At 43.3% G+C, this 19,583-nt stretch overlaps 1 long non-coding RNA gene across 1 annotated transcript in view; it reads left to right on the top strand.

The window, feature by feature from the left end:
* Positions 1-9,621: 9,621 nt before the first annotated feature.
* The window catches only part of LOC131909097 (uncharacterized), an 83,427-nt gene continuing 73,465 nt past the window's right edge, over positions 9,622-19,583 (top strand). The window contains exon 1 of the long non-coding RNA XR_009378746.1: positions 9,622-10,016. This is a non-coding gene — a long non-coding RNA (uncharacterized LOC131909097). The remainder of the gene's footprint in view (positions 10,017-19,583) is intronic.

Below are 19,583 nucleotides of genomic sequence, written 5' to 3'. Positions count from 1 at the left end.
TAGGTATAAAGTTATGATCAAATTATTCTTTTTAAAGGTTTTTGAATTAGAACATATGCCAAAAGAAGGACTGGTATGGATGATGGATGATGAGCAGTTACTAAGACTAATTTGTTATAAGAAAATTGTTTTCTCCACAATAAAAGAAGTTTACCCATGATGTACTGAATAAAGTAAATACAATTTGTCTCTGTATATTTTAAAATACTGGCATGTGCCTGTTAATGTTCTATCAAGATGACCTTTACTGATCAGAGCCACCGTTGTTAAGGGAAACACCACCGTAAAGACTTACAGCAAAGTCAGAATCACAATGATTTTTCTCTTGAGTATTTGCACCTTCTGAATTCTATTTGTAATTTTGAAATATCATGTTGTAATCCACTAATGGAAAGAGTTAACTGCAGAGTTAATGAGAGTTTCTACCAGTTGCATAATTTCAGAGTACGTATTGTCAAGGGCTTATGTTCATTTGAACAATTCAGAGAAGACACATTGCTGGTGTATGGTCCTTATCCTAGTTAAATATTAGTATTTGCATATTTTATTTTAATTAAAAAGTAAATTTATATATATAGTGATGGCGTATATATGGTCTAATATATTTGTGCATATATTAAATAGTTAATTTAAGCCATTTAGCATATATATTACCTTATGTGCTCAATATTTATTTTGTATTGAGAACATGTAGAATCTTCCTCAGTAATCATCAAGTATGGAATATGGTGTTAAAAACATAGCTGTTATGATGTGTAATTGGTCTTTGGAACTTATTTTTCTTGTATAATTGAATTTTTATATCCTGTGGCCAAGATCTCCCCAATCTTCCACTCCACAGCCTCTAGTAACTATCATTTTACTGTCCATTTTCATGAATTTCTTTTTTTTTTGTTCTAAAACTTTATATATACATATGCCATGAAACAGCATTTCCTCTTTCTATACCTCGACCATTTGGCATGATTAATGCTTTCTAGATTCATGCAAATTACCACAAATGAGATGTCCTCCTTATTTAAGCCTGAATGATATCCTATTTTTATTTCAAGCATTTAGCCCATTCTTAAAATTTCCTAATTTATTAATTTATGTTGGAGTTGATTTTGTCATGCATTTAGTGTATCAATACATAATTAGGATGCATATTTTTGAAACATTTCTCCCTTTTTATAGGTTGTCACTCCTGCTGTGATTGATTCATTTTCTTTGAAAAAGCATTTTAGTTTGATGTTATGACCTTGTCTGATATTTTCTCCTGTTACTTATGATTTGGAGATCAGTTTCTCATCCATCTTCATAGAAACATTTCACTATATGTTTTAACCAGAGTTTGTCATGATTTTCCAATAACAATTTTGTGATTATTAGCATATAAATGTTTACTTGCAGTTGATAGAATAAATCCCTAAGTATCTAGTGACAGCACTTTCAGAGCCATGGTGCTTTAAAAGTGGCATATATAAAACTGTGAAGGGTTTGGATAATTTATAAATATTTTATTTTAAAATTTTATATGTATGAGTGTTTTGCTTCCATGTGTACAACATGTGTTCAGTGCCTATGGAGACCAGAAGAGGGCATTGTATCCATTAGAACTGGAGTTGCAAAGAGTTGAGGGCCACAGCATGGATGCTGAGTACTGATCCTAGCACTTCTGGAAGAGCAGCCAGTGCTCTTAACTGCTGAGCCATCTCCCCTGTTCTTCTTTGTGTTTGAGTAGTTGCAGCATTGCTGTGGGATGTATGGCAAATGTGTTGCTAATTAATCAATAAAACACTGATTGGCTGTTGGCTAGGCAGGAAGTATAGGCAGGGCAAGGAGGAGAATAAAGCTGGGAAGTGGAAGGCTGAGTCAGAGAGACACTGCCAGCCGCCACGATGAGAAACAGCTTGTGAAGATGCCGGTAAGCCACGAGCCATGTGGCAAGGTATAGATTAATGGAAATGGATTAATTTAAGCTATAAGAACAGTTAGCAAGAAGCCTGCCACGGCCATACAGTTTGAAAGCAACATAAGTCTCTGTGTTTACTTGGTCGGGTCTGAGTGGCTGGGGGACTGGCAGGTGAAAGAGATTTGTCCTGACTGTGGGCCAGGCAGGAAAACTCTAGCTACACAGCATCACAATTTGTGTGTACTGACTGCCTGTAACTTCATCTAGGAAGGCAAGAAAGCCTGATCCAAGTATCACACCCTTGAAAATTTACTGAGTGTATTTGTATAAACACAGAGATCAGGAATTCTCTGTCATTGCAAGTTGAAATTACATTTGATATGATGCTCTTAGGAGGCCTGATCCAAGTATCACACATAATAAATTTTACAAAGTGCGATTTATATGAACACAATGATCAGGAATTCTGTCACTGTAAGTTCAAATTACATTTGGTTCAATTTTCTAACACACTCAAATCATTCCAAAGACACATATTAACATCACAGTAGCTTCCAAGTTTTCTTTTTTTTTTTCAATCAACTTTTTAAAGATTTATTCATTTTTATGTAATGTGTATGGGTGTTTTTCCTGCATGTGTGTCTGTATCGCACATGCATGAAATGTCTGTGATTGCCAAAACTGGATGTTGGATCCCCTGGAGCTAGAGATGGTTGTGAGCTGCCGTGAGACTGCTGATAACTGAACCAAGGTCCTCTGGAGGAATACCCATATCCTTAACCTCTGAGCCATCTCTTGAGCTCCCCAAGTTATTTCTTAAACTTTCATTTAATCACTGTAACCCTTTCCTTGGGAGGGATGTTCATATAACAAAAGTATTAATAAAGAAAATTATTCATGAACTAACAGGAAACAAAAGTGGAATATGTATGTGTCTTGAAGTTCAACATCAAATGCAGTTAACAAACTCTATGGGTGAAAACATTTTGGAATTTTTTATTAAGGAAGTAAAATATACATTAAGATTTACTTTTTAGAGAATTAAAAATTTCAGCGATACTGTAATTAAGAATATAATATGTTTCCTGAATCAAGTTTAAAACTTCAATTATGTTTTATTCCAACTTGAGCTAATAAAGAGGCTAGTATTAAGCTAGCAGTCAGTAATTAATAATCCATGGGAATCATGAGTCCAAAAATAGTGCTTCATTGTGAGTAATATGAATTGTGTGACAGTTTCAGAGTCAGGTCTGAGTCAGAACCTGGTGTCTACCTATGGAAAATGGAACCTCTTTAGCTGAATTGGTAATATCAACAACGCTTAGTTCCCCTATTTTTGAATGGCCATACTGTTGGTCATGTGAAGGGCTATAATTTTTATAAATAAAAATCTGCAGTTATAGATCTACTGAGCACCTAACACAGAATATATCTCAGTAGATCTTCTGCTGTATTTTCAACTATTCCTTATATATAAGCAAAATGTATTACAAGAGAAAAATGCTACGATTTATGAGGAGTTTATTGAAATAATGTAAATGTTATGCAAAATGTTTGCGAAATAAAAATGCAATTAATATTTTAAAAAAATGTTCTAAATGTGATGGACACAGGAAGTATTCAGTTAGGACTAAAGAATATATGCCGAGGCCACAAGTACTTTGTAGGCAGCAAGAAGAAATAATTCCTCAAGAAATGGAACCAGAGTAAAATCTCTGTATTCTAGTAAGTTTAGCAACAGCCTAGCAATGAAGTGAGATCATTATTTAGTGCTTTACTGGTTGTGTGTGTGTATGTGTGAGTGTGGGTGTGTGTGTTTGTGTGTGTGTGTGTGTGTATGTATGTGTGTGTTTGCGTGTATGTATGCATGTATGTGTATGTGCAAATGCATGTGTGTTATGTGCATGGGGAGTTCAGAGAACAATGTTGAGTTCCCTCCTCAAATGAGACAGGAACTCTTAGCCTGTAACTTGGTGATGTGTGTGTTTCCTGGCTTACGTTCCTTAGGAATCACCCTGCATTTGCTGTCCCAGCACCAGGATTATAAGTGTGGGCTACCATGAACACCTGTTAACATGGGCTCTGGGATTTGAACTCAAGTCTTTGAGCTTATTCATCATTTCACCAATTGTGATACTACCTCCAAACCCTTAAGTTAATTGTTTTAGTTATAGCTTGCATGTTGATATTTTGCTTCTCTGGTAGGAGAGTTTATAAAGTGCAGGTCAGGAGGACATCTGGGTTGCCCATTACTTAGATGTTCACCAGGCTCTAATAGACCTCTAGATATGAGGTTTTTTCTTTATGCTCAAGATATATTCAATGCAAAATACCAATAACACTGTGAGAAAATTTCTGTTTAAGACAACAGGAACTTAGATTGCCATCTACAATACCTGCATGCTTTTTCTCCCAGCTGAATTTAAATGTCAGCCAGGCCGATTTCAGTGTGGAACAGGACTCTGTGCACTGCCTGCTTTCATCTGTGATGGGGAGAATGACTGTGGAGACAATTCTGATGAACTTAACTGTGGTAGGTGATGAAAGTCCTAACTGGGCACATATATCTAAGCCTTGATTTCTCATGACTACACTGATTTAAATTCAGACGTGGGTCTTAGGTCACATTATTTTCTTCTTTTTGTCTTAGACACACATGTCTGTCTGCCAGGTCAATTCAAGTGTACCAAGAACCAGAAATGTATCCCAGTAAACCTCAGATGTAATGGACAAGATGACTGTGGTGACGAGGAAGATGAAAGGGACTGTCGTAAGTCACATGGAATGTCCTGTCCAGTTGGACTGTAGAATGAATAAACATTAATCTTCATAAAGTCATGCAGTGTAGAGAAACAAGAGAAAAAATATGGACAAGAAATGACTAAACTGTATCAATTGCAATGCATTATTTAAGTTCTACATAAAACAAAGAGAAAAATAAAAAGATACGAATAATCTTTATTTTAAGAGCTACCTGGAGATTGTGGCAGACATGGACAGGATGTGCTCGCCATGTAATTATAAAGCAAAGCATCCAACAAACATCATAGCAGTTGATTACTAGATGTTTTCTCATTAACTGACTTTACTTGCTATTAAGTATAGGTACTTTAGGCCTATTCATTAATGAGTTATGGGAAATCCGCTCCATTTTAATTAGGGATTTTTCTCCCATGAAATACCTGTTAAAATTATTCAATATAAAAACAAAGTAAGTTACAAGTGATGCTTCACATAGTAATCCCTAAAATCTACTTGAAAGAATAATAGTAAATTATTTTTGTTCTTGTGACATTATACTCCCATCTTCATCCAAATGTCAAATGCATTTAAAAGAAGGCAAGTTATATATTCCACCTGGAGGAATGGATAGACAGTCATATGTTCGTGTATGTAAACACACACACACACACACACACACACACACACACACAGAGAGAGAGAGAGAGAGAGAGAGAGAGAGAGAGAGAGAGAGAGAGAGAGAAAACCCAAAGGATGGAGCAACTGTCAAATTTCAGGTTTTCAACAACACTGCTTCAACAACACTTCAACAACCAGGCATGGTGACACATGCTTTTAATCCCAGGAAGTGATGGCAAGAAGCAGAAAGGTATATAAGGTGTGAGGAACAGAAACTAGAGGCCTGTTAAGCTTTTAGGCTTTTGAGCAGCAGTTCAGCTGAGATCCATTTGGATGAGGACACTGAGGCTTCCAGTTTGAGGAAAGGAGTGAGGAATGGGCAAGATGAGGTGATTGTGGCTTGTTCTGCTTCTCTGATCTTCCAGCATTCACTCCAATACCTGGCTTCAGGTTTGGTTTTGTTGATGATGAGGTAAGGCAGAGAGTAAACATATTATTAGTTAATATATCCAAAGTAGAACAGTTATAGAGAATGTAAAGCAAAGACAGCAGGCAGCAAGTATACACAGCTCTTGGAAGAGAGCTATGGATTTGATATGGACTACTTGAGGTTGAAGAGAAGAGAAGATTTTGTTCTTTGTAGGTCTCCAGTAAAAACCCACGTGAGCTTGAGTGAGGCAGTAAAGAGGAATTGTGTTGATATAACACAAAACAGAAAACTTGCTGGAGCAATGACTCTCAGAGGAGGTGAAAAAGTGTCATTAGCTACAGTTTAGACATTGACACTTCACCATGAGGTGAGAAAAGGAAACAGATGACCTTTCTGATAAGATAACACTTGGTGCAAGAATTGAAATGACTCAGGTGCACAACCAGAGAACTAAGATCCAAGACAGGGAAAAGTAGAGGCAAAGTTGAGTTTGCTTAGCAATTTGAATTATAACTGGAATGTTGGTTTGTCTGGCAGCAAAGAACAAGTGGGAGCGGGGTTTGGGATGTCAAGGTGAGAAAAGGGTTTCGTGCATATTGTACAAGTTACTAAGGGGGGGCAGTGGCAATTTAAAGATAAGGGCATGCAATTTCTTCATGCACCCCCTCGCCTCCATCAAAGCACGGTAATTGCACCTTGATATAGTATATTCATCTTATATGTTTGGGTTTTATATCAAGAAGGGCCACACCCCTGTGATTTGTTTAAATGTCTACAAAGTGAAGTCTCCAGAGGCTTCACTGGGTTCGGGGATGGACTTCTGGGCTAGGGGATGGACTTCCGGGGTACAGGGCTGCGGGTAACGCAGGTGGGTGGGCCTGACCTCTGGGCCTCGGGCGCCATTTTGAGAGTGGTAAATATTTCCCTCTCTGATGAGAGAAGCAGAAGGAGCGAGCGGTGTATTAACGAGAAGCTGTTGTTTCCGGCAGTGGCGATGTAAGCGATGTAAGCTGTGGTGGAAACTTCCTGTTGCAGCAACACGGCCTGCTGAGATGCTGTGCTCTGCCTGCACAGGCAACACTGTAAATGTACAAATAAAGCTGAGCACACCGCCAAGCCACCTTCTCTGAAAGGAAGCCGACGCTCAGAGGATGGCCTGCATGGAAATCTCCAGATAACTGAGCAAAGCTGAACACAACCCCCTGGCCAGGAAGCTTCTAATCCAGAGGGGAGGAGGAGACGGCACCAAGGCTGTCTGAAGCCGTGAGTTAGAAAAACCGTTGCTGCTTGGAATCCAGACCACAGACTGGCTACGACTGCAAGGACTGCATCGTAAGGGGAACTTGAAGGAAACGAAAACGGGAAAGCTTGTGAAAGCAAGGCACAAGGCAGAGCAAAAGCTGAAGAGAAACTGAAAATGAGTTCATGCTGAGGCGCTAAAATTATAATCACAGCTCTCAGATTTGAAACCCAAAGGTAGAATTCCGTGTTAAACTGCTGTTGGGACAGTGAAACCTCCCTGCCCTTTTCAAGAAGCAAATTGGAAATTTCCATGCAGCAAGTGCTTTACTGAAACTAAAGTGCTCACCAGCTCAGCAGTCTACCCTCCAGCCCAGCATTAGCAGAAGGTGTTTGCACACAATATAAAAATGCACCCTTATCAAGAAGCTGTCAGCCTTTGCCAAAGCTAGTAGTAAAAATGAAGGACACAATGAAGAGGTTCCTTAGAGACAGATGCCAAACAAAACCTGGGGTTTGGTCAGCACCTGCCTAAAAGGACTGACAAAAGCCTGTGTTGCTTAGGCGGCCTCTGGGGCCTCTCTGACCAACAATTTCTGAGAAGAATCTCTCTCCCAGAGACTTTTTTTCTCACTGCTTCTGGAAGCAGTGGTGTTTAGTCCTGCAGAGGGTGTCTGGGGCTTACAAAACAGTAAGTTTCCATGTGGTTTCTTCCTACAGCCTTCATTTTGGTCAGCCCTCCTTAGCTCCTCTCCCGCCCCGCCCCCACCCCCTTCCGCTTTCCCACATCCAGTACCCTCCCTACTTTCCTTTGGCCTGTGTCCTACTTGGCCTCTCCTAAAAGAAACACTTCCCCCCAAGGTCCCCTTCCTAGTTTCCACAGGAAATCCAGGTTAAATAAACAACACTGACGCCCCTAGCCAGGGTGCACGTTTGGAGAGAATGGGCATCATTTGTCTGTCTTGCCTGGGTTACCTCACTACCTCACTCAACATAGGTTTCCCAACCTCCTCCATTGACCTGAAATGTTTATGACTTTATTTTTCTTCACAGTTTAAAAATAAACTTTTTTGTGTGTGTATATATATAACACACAAAGATGTTGGTGGACATCTTGCCTTCTTCCATTTTCTAGCTATTGTGAATAGAGCAGCAATGCACATGGGTGTGTAAAAGCACACTAGTATGATATAACGTCCTTCATGTATGTGTCCAAGAGTGCTATAGCTGGGTCAGATGGCAGCTAGACTTCTAGTTCTTTGAGAAGCCTACAGACAGGTTTCCAAAGTGTCTACACTAATTTACATTTTTACCAATTATAAAGGTCCCCTTTTCCACATCCCCACCAACATTTATAGTCATTTGTGTTCCTGATGTTGACCATTTGGATGGAAGCTGGATAGAATCTTAAAGTACCTTTGAACCACATTTCCTGATGACTGAGAATGCTGAACTCCTTTTTAAATGTTAATTTTCCATTCATATTTTTTCATTTTGACTTTATTTAGTTCCAAAGCCCATTTTTTCTGTTTGTTTCTTTTCGTTTTTTACATCCAGACCACAGTTTGCCAGTTTGCCTCCCCTCGTCTCCTCCCAGGAACCTCTCCCGCCACCCCACCTCCATCCACTCCTGTCTTTCTCTTCAGAAAAGGGCAGACCTCCCACGGATATCACCCAGCCACAGTATATCAAGTTGCAGTGAGACTAGGCATCTCCTCCTCTATTAAGGTTGGATGAGGCAATCTGGTAGGAAGAATGGTCCCCAAATCAGGTAGCAGAGTGAGAGACAGTCCCTGCTCTCATTGTTAGGAGTCCCACAAGAAGACCAAGCTACACAACTGTCACATATATGCAGAGGGCCTAGGTCAATCCCAGGCAGGCTCTCTGGTTATTAGTCCAGTCTCTGTGAGCCCCTATGAGCCCAGTTTGGTTGATTCTGTGGGTTTTCTTGTGGTGCTCTTGACCCACTGGCTTCTATAATCCTTCCTGTCCCTCTTCAGCAGGATTCCCTGAGCTCTATCTAATGTTTGGCTGTGGGTCTGTGAATCTCTTTTCATCAGTTGCTGGGTGAAGCTTCTCTGAGAGCAGTTGGGCTAGGCACCCATCTGTTCTTCTGACTGGTGTGGCCTGTCTCACAGCCCATTTTTAATATACTATTTTTATTAATTTCTGAGAATGTTTGTCTGTATTTTGATCATTTATCCTGACTCCTCCTAGAGCCATACCTACCTTCCTATACACCTAATTTACCCTCAACTTATCCTCTCCCTTTTCTTTGTATCAATCAAATCTAAGTTTTACTATCAATAATTCAATGGGTCTGGAGCCATCTGCTGGTGCATGCTCGACCTAACAGGGTCCACACCTTTCAAGAGATTAATTGTATGTACCACATTTTATTTATCCATTCTTCAGTTGAAGGGCATCTAGGTTGTTTCCAGGTTCTGGCTATTACAAACAATGCTGATATGAATATAGCTGAACAAGTGCCCTTGTGGTATGATTGAGCATTCCTTGGGTATATGCCCAAGAGTGGTATAGCTGGATCTTGGGGGAGATGGATTCCCAATTTTCTAAGAAAGGGCCATATTGATTTCCAAAGTGGTTGTACAAGCTTATATTCCCACCAGCAGTGGAGGAGAGTTCCCATAGCTCCACATCCTCTCCAGCATAAGGTGTCTTCAGTGTTTCTGAACTTAGCCATTCTGACAGGCGTAAGGTGGTATCTCAGAGTTGTTTTGATTTGCATTTCCCTGATAATTAGGGATGTTGAGCAATTCCTTAAATGTCTTTCAGCCATTTGAGTTTCCTCTGTACAACTGAATACTACTCAGCAGAGAAAAACAATGACATCATGAAGTTTGCAGGCAAATGGATGGATCTAGAAAAAATCACCCTGAGTGAGGTAACCCAGACTCAGAAAGACAAACATGGTATGTACTCACTCATAGCAGGATACTAGATATGGAACAAGGATGACTGGACTGCTACTCACAACACCAGGGAGGCTACCTGGAAAACAGGACTCCAAAAAAGACACGGGGATCGCCCAATGACGGAGAAATGGATGAGATCTACATGAACAGCCTGGACGTGAGTGGGGGTAATGAAGGGCGAGGGTCGAGGGAAAGAAAGCTTGGGGGAGCGGGAGATCCCAGCTGGATCAAGAACAGAGAGGGAGAACAAGGAATAGGAGACCATGGTAAATGAAGACCACATGAGAATAGGAAGAAGCAAAGTGCTAGAGAGGCCCACAGAAATCCACAAAGATGCCCCCACAATAGATTGCTGGCAGTGGTCGAGAGACAGCCCGAACTGACCTACTCTGGTGATGGGATGGCCAAACACCCTAATTGTCGTGCTAGAAACCCCATCCAATGACTGAGGGAACTGGATCCCCGGGTGGATCTCTGGGAGTCCAATTGGCGAGAAAAAGGAGGGTTTATATGAGCAAGAATTGTTGAGATCAAGGGACAAATAGCCAAACGAACGGAAACACATGAACTATGAACCAATGGCTGAGGGCTCCCCAAGTGGATCAGGCCCTTTGAATGGGTGAGACAGTTGATTGGCTTCATCTGTTTGGGAGGCATCCAGGCAGTGGGACCGGGTCCTGTGCTCAGTGCATGAGTTAGCTATTTGAAACCTGGGCCTATGCAGGGTCACTTGGCTCGGCCTGGGAGGAGGGTACTGGACCTGCCTGGACTAAGTCTACCAGGTTGATCTCAATCCTTGGGGGAGTCTTTGCCCTGGAGGAGATGGGAATAGGGGGTGAGCTGGGGGGAAGGGAAGGGGGACGGGAGGGGAGAGAACAAGGGAATCTGTGGCTGATATTTAGAATTAAATTATATTGTAAAATAAAATTAAATTAAATTTAAAAAAGCAGCAAAAGCTCAACAACAACAAAAAAAAAAGGAAAAAAAAGAGATTAATTTTGAGTCCCTCAACTTAATTTGTCGCTTACCTCAGATAAAGTTTTGGTGGACTCTGTGGGGTTTTTCTTCACCAGATTATATAATTTGAAGAAACCATTTAAATACTTTATCTGAGTGTCCTCCCTCTCTCTCTTCCTCCCCCTCTCCCTCCTTCCCTGCCTGTCTCTCTCATTTTCTTTCTTTCTTTCTCTTGACACCTGCTGTAGCTAGGATTTCCCATAACACATAGAACAGAAGTGGTAAGGGGGCACCTTTCCCTTTCTAATCTTCAGGAAACATCTTTAAAGTCTTCTCTGTTGAAGCTAGCAATGAGCTTGCTTCACATGGCCTTCCTGCTCGTGAGAAAATTTCCTTCTGTATGTAACTTGTTGAGGGCTTTTTTTTCTTCATCAAAATACCTATCATTTATTACATGTATTTAAGAGTCAATATAAATCCATCTCAGGCACTTTTTGAGTGTACACTAAGATATTTCTGCCAGAGAACAGCATGTATATTGGTCAATATCATGATATCCTGCATTTTGATTTTTAGAACAATATGCATAGAAAGCTTTTTAACATTAACTTTTATACTGTAAGCTGAAACCCTCTCAGACACAGGGGTTGTTAAACTTTTATAAGTAAAGTTTGCATTACTATTTCAATTTTTTTTTCTATTTCAATATTTTATGTTATAATTTCTACTCAGTGTGTTCAACACAGAAACACAACATAAGCTTGTCTGGTGTGTTGGGTTCAAATGTAATGCCAAGATCCCTGTGAAAGAACAAAATAACAAAGCTAAAGAAACTCGATTTTTACCTCTAGGCCTGTCTGAAGGAACCCACAAGCATCCTCCCCCCCCCCCCCCGGCTGTGGAATAATCCTCTTGTACACTGTAAAGATTTGTTATTTGAATTGGTTTAATAAAATGCTGATTGGCCAGTAGTCAGGCAGGAAGTATAGTCAGGGCAACCAGACTAAAGATGACAGGAAGGAGAAGGGTGGAGTCAGGAGTTGCCAGCCAGATGCAGAGAGAGCAGGAGATGAATGCATGTGCCATGTTAGTAAAGGTACTGCCATGTGGCAGAGCATAAATAAGGAATATGGGTTCATTTAAAATGTAAAGTTAGCTACTAACAAGCCTGAGCTATCTGCTGAGTATTTATAAGTAAAATTAAGCCTGAGTCAGTTATTTGGGACATGGCAGCTGAGACAGGAAACAACTATTTACATACACCATGATGATAATGATAATGGACTGAACCTCTGAAACTGTAAGTCAGTCCCAATTAAATGTTTTCCTTTATAAGAGTTGCTATGGTCATGGTTTCTCTTCAAAAACAATAGAGATCCTAAGACAGAAGTTGGTACCAGAAACTGGGGTATTGTCATGATAGGCTTGACTATGCTTTTGCTTGGAGAAATGTGGACTTTGGGACTTTGGATTAGAAAAGCTGTTGAATGCTTTAAGTGGGGGCTTAATGGGTCATCCTAGTAGGAACATGGAAGACAGTGGTGCTGAGAGTGATTTGAATTGTTGTGGCCTGGCTCAAAAGGTTTTAGAGGAGAATATTCATATGTGGTCTAGAGACTGCCCTTTTGATATTTTGGTGAAGAATATGGCTGCTTTTTGCCCTTGTCTGAAAAGTCTGCCAAAGGCTAAATTAAAGAGTTTTGGATTAGTTTTATTGGCAGAGGAAATTTCAAAACAGCTTAGTGTTGACTCTTTCATGTGGTTATTGTTGTATTTTTAAAATGGTGGGAAGGAGTCACATTATACAACAGGGCCCACGGAGGAGGTTTATTGAGGGGAAGGGGTGAGAGAAGGGGGCAGGGACCAGTCCCTGGGGACAAGGAAGGGAAAGAGAAAGAGATGAAAGGTGGGCAAGGCCCACCTTTTATAAAGAAACGTAGTGAATGCGCACAGGAGGTGCTCTTAGTGGCTGCAGTTGAGGTGTATCCTGTCGGGACCCTAAGGGCAGGCCAGTACAGATGCCTAAATGCTAACATTCCTCCCTTTTGTTTATGATAAAAAGGTGAGGAGTTACAAAGGGGTAGTAGGTGAAGCGGGGATGAGGGTGCCTTGTTCTTGAGACTGCTTCCTGCTGGCATGGGGGGTGTCGATCATCTTTGGGGACCTGAGAAAACTAGGGTGCTGGCCATGTCCTTGGATAGCTGGCTGTTTCACTTCCCTGTCCAGGCTCTATGGAACTGTCCAGCAACACTTGGACCTGGCAAGATGCTGTTCAGACAGATTCAAGTCAACTTCTTGGAGCTCATTAGAAATTACGATGAGATCACTAGGCAAGATGGAGGAAAGCCACATGGCTGCTGTTAGTAGTTACATGCACTAACATGCACATACACACAGAATTAAACAGGAGTTGAGTAAATAGAAATGGAGAATCAGTGTGTGCTATGCAAGACAAAGCTGGCTTCTCCATCTCTAATTTGCACGTTGCAGCAAACAAAACATTTAGAGAGGAAGAACAGACAGACACAAGCAGACCTTGGAGCAAAGAAAAGGGAAGACAACAGAGAATTCTTTCTCAGTTCCCCAACTGTCTGGTCCAAAGAATGGTCAGTGGGTCACCAAAGACATCCCAATGGGAGCAAGGGGGTGTATGATACAGTTCCCAAGGATGAAGCAGAGAGAAGATGATCCAAACGCCTGAATGTTCTGGCATCCCAGGGATCCAGATTAAGTGGGCATAAGCTGTTCAGTAAGCTGTCACGTAAGAGTAGGGACTGAGGGCTAAGAGCCCAAGAGAGGCACAGTCACCTGGTACCAGGACTTCAAGAAAAGCCAGAAGGTGAGGAGAGGACTATGTTCAAGAAATGGAACCTCACATCTAGGGAAAGGTCAGAGGCCTGTGGCCCCACCAGAGACCCAATTGTTGGTATTGAATGGAAGCCAAAGCGATTGATAAATGAAAAAGCAGATTCATTGCAGGTGGAAGAGAGCAGATCGGAAAACAGATTTGTTGCAGGTGTGAGGGAGGGGGAGAGCAAAAGAGTGAAAGAGTAAAAAGCTGAATAAGAGAAAGTTTGAAAGTAGGGTACTCCCTTCCATCTATCCGATCACTGGCAGATGTTGCAAAGGTCCTGTGGAGTGCTGGTGAGCAGCCATTTTGATATGGAGGTAGGCACATTTTCCATGAGTGAGGTAGAAAAGGTCCAAGGGCTGGAATCTCTAGCATCCCAGAAATTCAGGGAGGACCCGAGAAGGCACAAGCTGCTCAGTGGACCATTGTCCAAAAAGCAGGGGCTGATGGGCTAGGAGCTCGAGTGAGACACAATTGCCTAGTACCAGGACTTTGAGAAAAGCCAGAAGGCAAGGACTGTACTCGAGAAATGGAGCCTCATTCATGGGAAATGGTCAGAAGTGGGAGGCTTACCTATTGTCGGTGTTAGATGGAGAATCTCAGTGATCTGATCAGTTAGGTGGTGTAGCAGGAATCTTAACAGGTCTTATTAATAAAAACAAATCTGGGAGCCAGGTATTGGAGTGAATGCTGGAAGATCAAAGAAGCAGAACAAACCACAGCCACCTACCTCACCTTGCCAATTCCTCAGCTGATTCTGTTTCCTCAGACTGGAAGCCTCTGAGTCCTCATCCAGAATGAATCTCAGCTGACCTGTTGCTAAGAGCTTAACCAGCCTTAGTTCCTGGTCCTCACGCCTTAAATACCTTTCTTCTTCCTGCCATCACTTCCTGGGATTAAAGGCTCTTGTTACTATGCCTGGCTGTTTCTAGTGTGGCTTTGAACTCACAGAGATCCAGATGGATCTCTGCCTTTGGAATGCTAGGATTAAGGGCATGTGCTACCACTGCCTAAACTCTGTGTTTAATATTATGGCTGTTCTGTTCTCTGACCCCAGATAAGTTTATTAGGGTGCACAATATTTTGGGGAACACAATATCATCACAAGGTGGAAAAGTAGGACTGTTGCAGTGGACCAGGTTCCAGGGTCCCAGCACATTTCAAACTGCCAGGAGAGCCTTCCCAGTTAGGGAACCAATACTGTATTTTAAAAAACAGCGGGACAGAGTCACACCATACAACAGGGCCCACATAGGAGGTTTATTGAGGGGAAGGAGTAGGAAAAGGGGCAGAGAAGGGGGCAGGGATTGGTCCCCGGGGACGGGAAAGAGAAAGGAGAAAGAGGGAAAAGCTGTATTGGAGTAGGGACTTAATAAGAGAATGCTTGAAAGTAGGGTACCCCCTTCCATCTATTGGATCGTTAATGAACCCCTGTCTTTCCGACCTCCCACTACTTCTCCAGCGGCTTCCTTCTCTCCGGTATTGGACTGCTCCAACCACCCAACTCTGGCTCTCACCTTTACTACTCCTGTCACGAGTTCTGGAGCCACTAAGGAATCCTACCCCAGTCAAACCAACCAGGTGGCCATCCTCCCTTTGCAAGAGGTAGCCAGGGTGGATGGACTGGTTAAGGTACATGTCCCTTTCTCACTGGCAGAACTCTCTCAGATAGAAAAGAAACTGGGTTCTTATACTTCTAACTCTACCTTTTTTATTAAACAATTCCAATGCATCACTCAATCCTTTCATGATAAATACATGATCCTAACTAACCACCTACTTCCTGAGGAGCGCAGATGAGTCTGGGAACAGGCTAGGATACAGGCAGATGAGGGCCACCGGACTAATGCATCACATCCTCTTGGAGCTGAGGCAGTTTCCGGTTGGGATCCACGGTGGGATTGTAACACCCCAGGTGGCTCCCTAGCTAGGGATCAGTTTATGACCTGTCTCCTAGCAGGTCTTCGCAAGGCTGCCCTCAAACCAGTAAACTGAAAAGCTTCAAGACACAGTTCAGGACAGACAAGAGAATCTGTCTCAATTTCTAGAACAACTTACAAAGTCCCTCTTACAATATACTAATCTAGATCCTGAGAGACCTGAGGGCAGGCAGCTCCTCATGACCCATTTCGTTTAGCAGAGTTTACCTGACATTAGGGCCAAACTTAAGCATCTGGAGAGAGGGTCCCTGACCCCACAGACAGAAGTCTTAGTGCTGGCATTTAAGGTGTACCATGGGAGAGATGAGAAAGCCAGTAAACAGGAATACCAAACGCTGGCCAAAGCCATCCGACTGGCCATCTGATGGCCCCCGGGTCTTTGTTTTAAATGTGGTCAAGAAGGGCATTGGGATCGTACTGGCCACCAGGGCCATGTCCGAAGTGACACTAAGAGGGACATTGGTCAGTTGACTGCCCCCTGTGTACCTTGAGGCATGGGGACATCAAACGCAGACCACCCTCCAGCCAACCTTCTGGGCTTGGCCATGGATGATTGAAGGTGCCCAGGCTCTGGCTTGACAACAGTCATCTCCTACAGGGAGCCTTGGGTAGCCATTACAGTATCAAGGTGATCCATTTCCTTCCTAGTGGACACCAGAGTCACTTACTCAGTCCTACTTGGGAGTTTTGGGGACTCACCCCTCATTCTAATCTTCTTATTGTTGGGGTAGGGAGACAGCCTTATCTACTTTATCAGACCCCACCACTTAATAGTATTTTCAGGGGTAGTCCTCTTACCCACACATTTTTTGGTCCTGCCAACTTGCCTTGTGCCTTTAACAGGAAGAGATTTTTTTAGCCAAGGTAGGAGCTTTCATTTTGTTTGCTCCCCCCATTCACCTGACCCCAGACTCCCCAGCAACTCCTCTCCTCCTCCTAGCCTTTTATCCCATTCCTGTTCACTCGCCACCCCTAACCCCTTACTTTTTATAATTACAAAAAGGGTAGAATGTTATTATTTTTAGCCCCTTCTGGAGTCACATGACTGCACATGCACTGTCAGTAGTCAGGCAAAATGTTTAGTCACTCCAGGGCCTTACGTCCTACGCAATCCATTGCACAGCATGGTCACATAATCTGCATGCAGTGTGATCACGTAATCTGTGCGTACGCATAGCATAGCTACGTAAACCCATATACACATGTGCAAGGTGACCTATAAAAGCAGGCTCTATCTGCTCCCTGCTCTTTCTCCCTCTTGCCAGAGGTAGTGTGCACCTCCCTCCCTCCCCCACGGCCCCTGTGCACCTTTCTTTTTGGTAGGTCTACCCACCTCCATCCTTTGCTTTCCCTAATAAAAACTCTTACAGTGGGTTCTGTTGTACCTCTTGTTTTCTTATGTCTGGTAAATAATGTCGACAAATAAATAACAGTTATTAGTGTTAACTCTATGAAGCTCTGTGAGGAAAAGGAACAAGCTGAACAAGGGAAAAAAATGTACAGTTCAAGAAGAAAGAGGCACCAGGAAGTAGAATGGAGCTAAATCCTGTGTTCAAGGAGATAAACAGATTAAAGAAAAGCCTGATGGTAGATGGAATAAAGGGAGTGGTGACCTCAGGGCAAGATCCCACCCAGCTAAGTTTCCAACTTGTAAAATAAAAATTAAAGAAAATTTGGGGCAGGATGTGGTGGTGCACACCTTTAATCCCAGTACTCCAGAGGCAGAACCAGGCAGTTCTCTGAGTTTGAGGCCAGCCTGGTCTACAGACAAGTTTCAGGGAATCCAACCTTATACAGTGAAGGAAACAATGGAAAATAGAAAGCAGGTAAAGACATAATTGAATGTTCCATCTCTAGCAAACAGCAGAACTTGGCCTCTTTGACCACGTGGTTCTGGCTTTAGAGTCAAGGGTAGAAGAAAGGGTTTCAGGAATCTTCCTCTCACTAAGGAAAGCCCTTGAGGTCAGGAATGTGTCAGGGGTGTCCCTGAATGGAGGCCTAGAAAGGCCATTGTGTGAAGCCATGAAGCCTGGATTTTCTTGGAGACCCCAAGATGTTAGAGATGCCAGAGCTGTGGGATACCAGCTGAGGATAGCTGCTAACAGGGAGTGGAACCAGCCCAAGAGAAAGAAGTGTCTTTCAGTCAACAAAGCTGAAAGAAGTTGGAGATCTGAAGAGAACTTTGACACCAGATGTGAAGATACAGTTCGGAGTTTGCCCAGCAAGTTTTCAGACTTGCTTTGGACCAAAAATTCCTGACTTTGCTCCCTTTTGGAATGGTAATGTGTATCCTGTGCCATTGTATGTTGGAAGTATGTGATCTGCTCTTTTATTTTACAGAAGATTACAGTTAAGAGATTACACAAGTCTCAGATGAGACTTTGAACTTTAGACTTTTAAACAGTGTTGAGACTATGATAGACTCTGGGGACTTTTGGAGTTGGACTAGATACATTTTGCATTATGATATAGCTATAATCCTATGGGAGCCAGGGAGTAGAATTTGGTCATTTGAATGAAAACTGCCTGGTGCACTCAGAGGACATGCACAGCTCTGCCCAAGGTTTCTAGACCTGGGGTGGGAAGAATTCGCCTGAGAGCCTGCCCAGGGCCTTTGGCGATGGGCAGTCAAGCACCATTATGGTGAGTGAGTACAGGGTGGTGAAATGGGGGAGAGAAAGAGACAGATCTGAAAAGGTGAGGACAATGTGGAATGGTTGAGGTAGATGCACTGCTTGCCACCCAGAGCCATGGTGATGTCTGGGCCTGGGCTGCTGCCAAGGGCCATGATTTGGTCTGTGGCCCTGATGCAGCTGTGGGGCTCTGTGTTGATGTCCATAACTCCTGTTACCAATGAGGGCCCTGTGGGCACCTGGAGTCTGGGCCATTACCTGTGACCAAGTTGATGTCCAAGGGATGTGCCCCCACAGGGGCCATGCCATCCTGCATTACCACCCAGGACCATGGTGACATCCAGCTCAGATTACTGCCGAGGGGCGTGTTTAGGTCTGTGACCATGTGACATTTGACATTCATGGCTCCTATTGCTACCAAGGGCTGTGCAAAGGCCTCCACTCTGGGCTAATTCCTGAGGCCACATTGATCTTAGAGGGTCAAGCTGCCTCCAGGGCCATGGTATTGTCTGTTCCCAAAATGTGGCCCTACCACAGCTAGGGTCTGTGTTGATGTCAGTGACTCCTGTTACCATCAAAGGCTGAGCAGATACCTGGGGTCGGGGCTGCTACCTGGGGACACGTTGGCATTTGGGGGCCATGCTGCCACTGGGGTCATGGTACTGAGCAATCTACAGTGTAAACTAGGGCTGCAATGACATGCAGGCTGGGCTGTTGCCAAGGACCATGTCTGGGTCCATGGTCCTACCTACCATAGCCTGAGTCTGTACTGATGTCCATGGCCTGTGTTGCCACCAAAGGCCGCATTGATGCTCAGGATCTGGGCTTCGACCTCTGGCTGTCTTAGTGCCTGAGGGCCTGAGGGCTGTGTGGCTGCTGGGCCCACACAGACATGAGAGACCAGAGTGGTGTTGGGGCCAGGGCCATGTCAGGGTCCATGGCTCACTGGCAAGCCAAGACCTGTGCTGATGTCTGAGGTTCCTGTTGCCATTGAAGCCAGTGTGGATGCCTGGGATCTGGACCCACACCTGGGGCCATGTGGGGGTACGAGGGCCACACTGTCATTGGGTCCCTGCTGATCTAAGTGACCTGCACTGCTAACCAGGACCATGGTGACATCTGAGCCCTGGCTGCTGCCAAGGATCATGTCTGGATCTGTGGTCCAATCACAGCTGTGGGCTGTATTGATGCCCATGGCCTATAGCATCACTAAGGGCCACACAGACATCAGGGTCCTGGGCTGCCACCCAGGACCCAGTTAGTATCCCAGGGTTGAGCCTTTGCCGGGCTCACGGAGATCGGAGTAGCCTGCTCATCCACCACAGAACATGGTGTCTTCCTGG

The sequence above is a fragment of the Peromyscus eremicus genome, chromosome 4 (assembly GCF_949786415.1).
Source record: "Peromyscus eremicus chromosome 4, PerEre_H2_v1, whole genome shotgun sequence".
Taxonomy (NCBI): domain Eukaryota; kingdom Metazoa; phylum Chordata; class Mammalia; order Rodentia; family Cricetidae; genus Peromyscus; species Peromyscus eremicus.
Note: the sequence above shows the minus strand (reverse complement) of the source record. Positions and strands in the feature narration are given on the sequence as shown.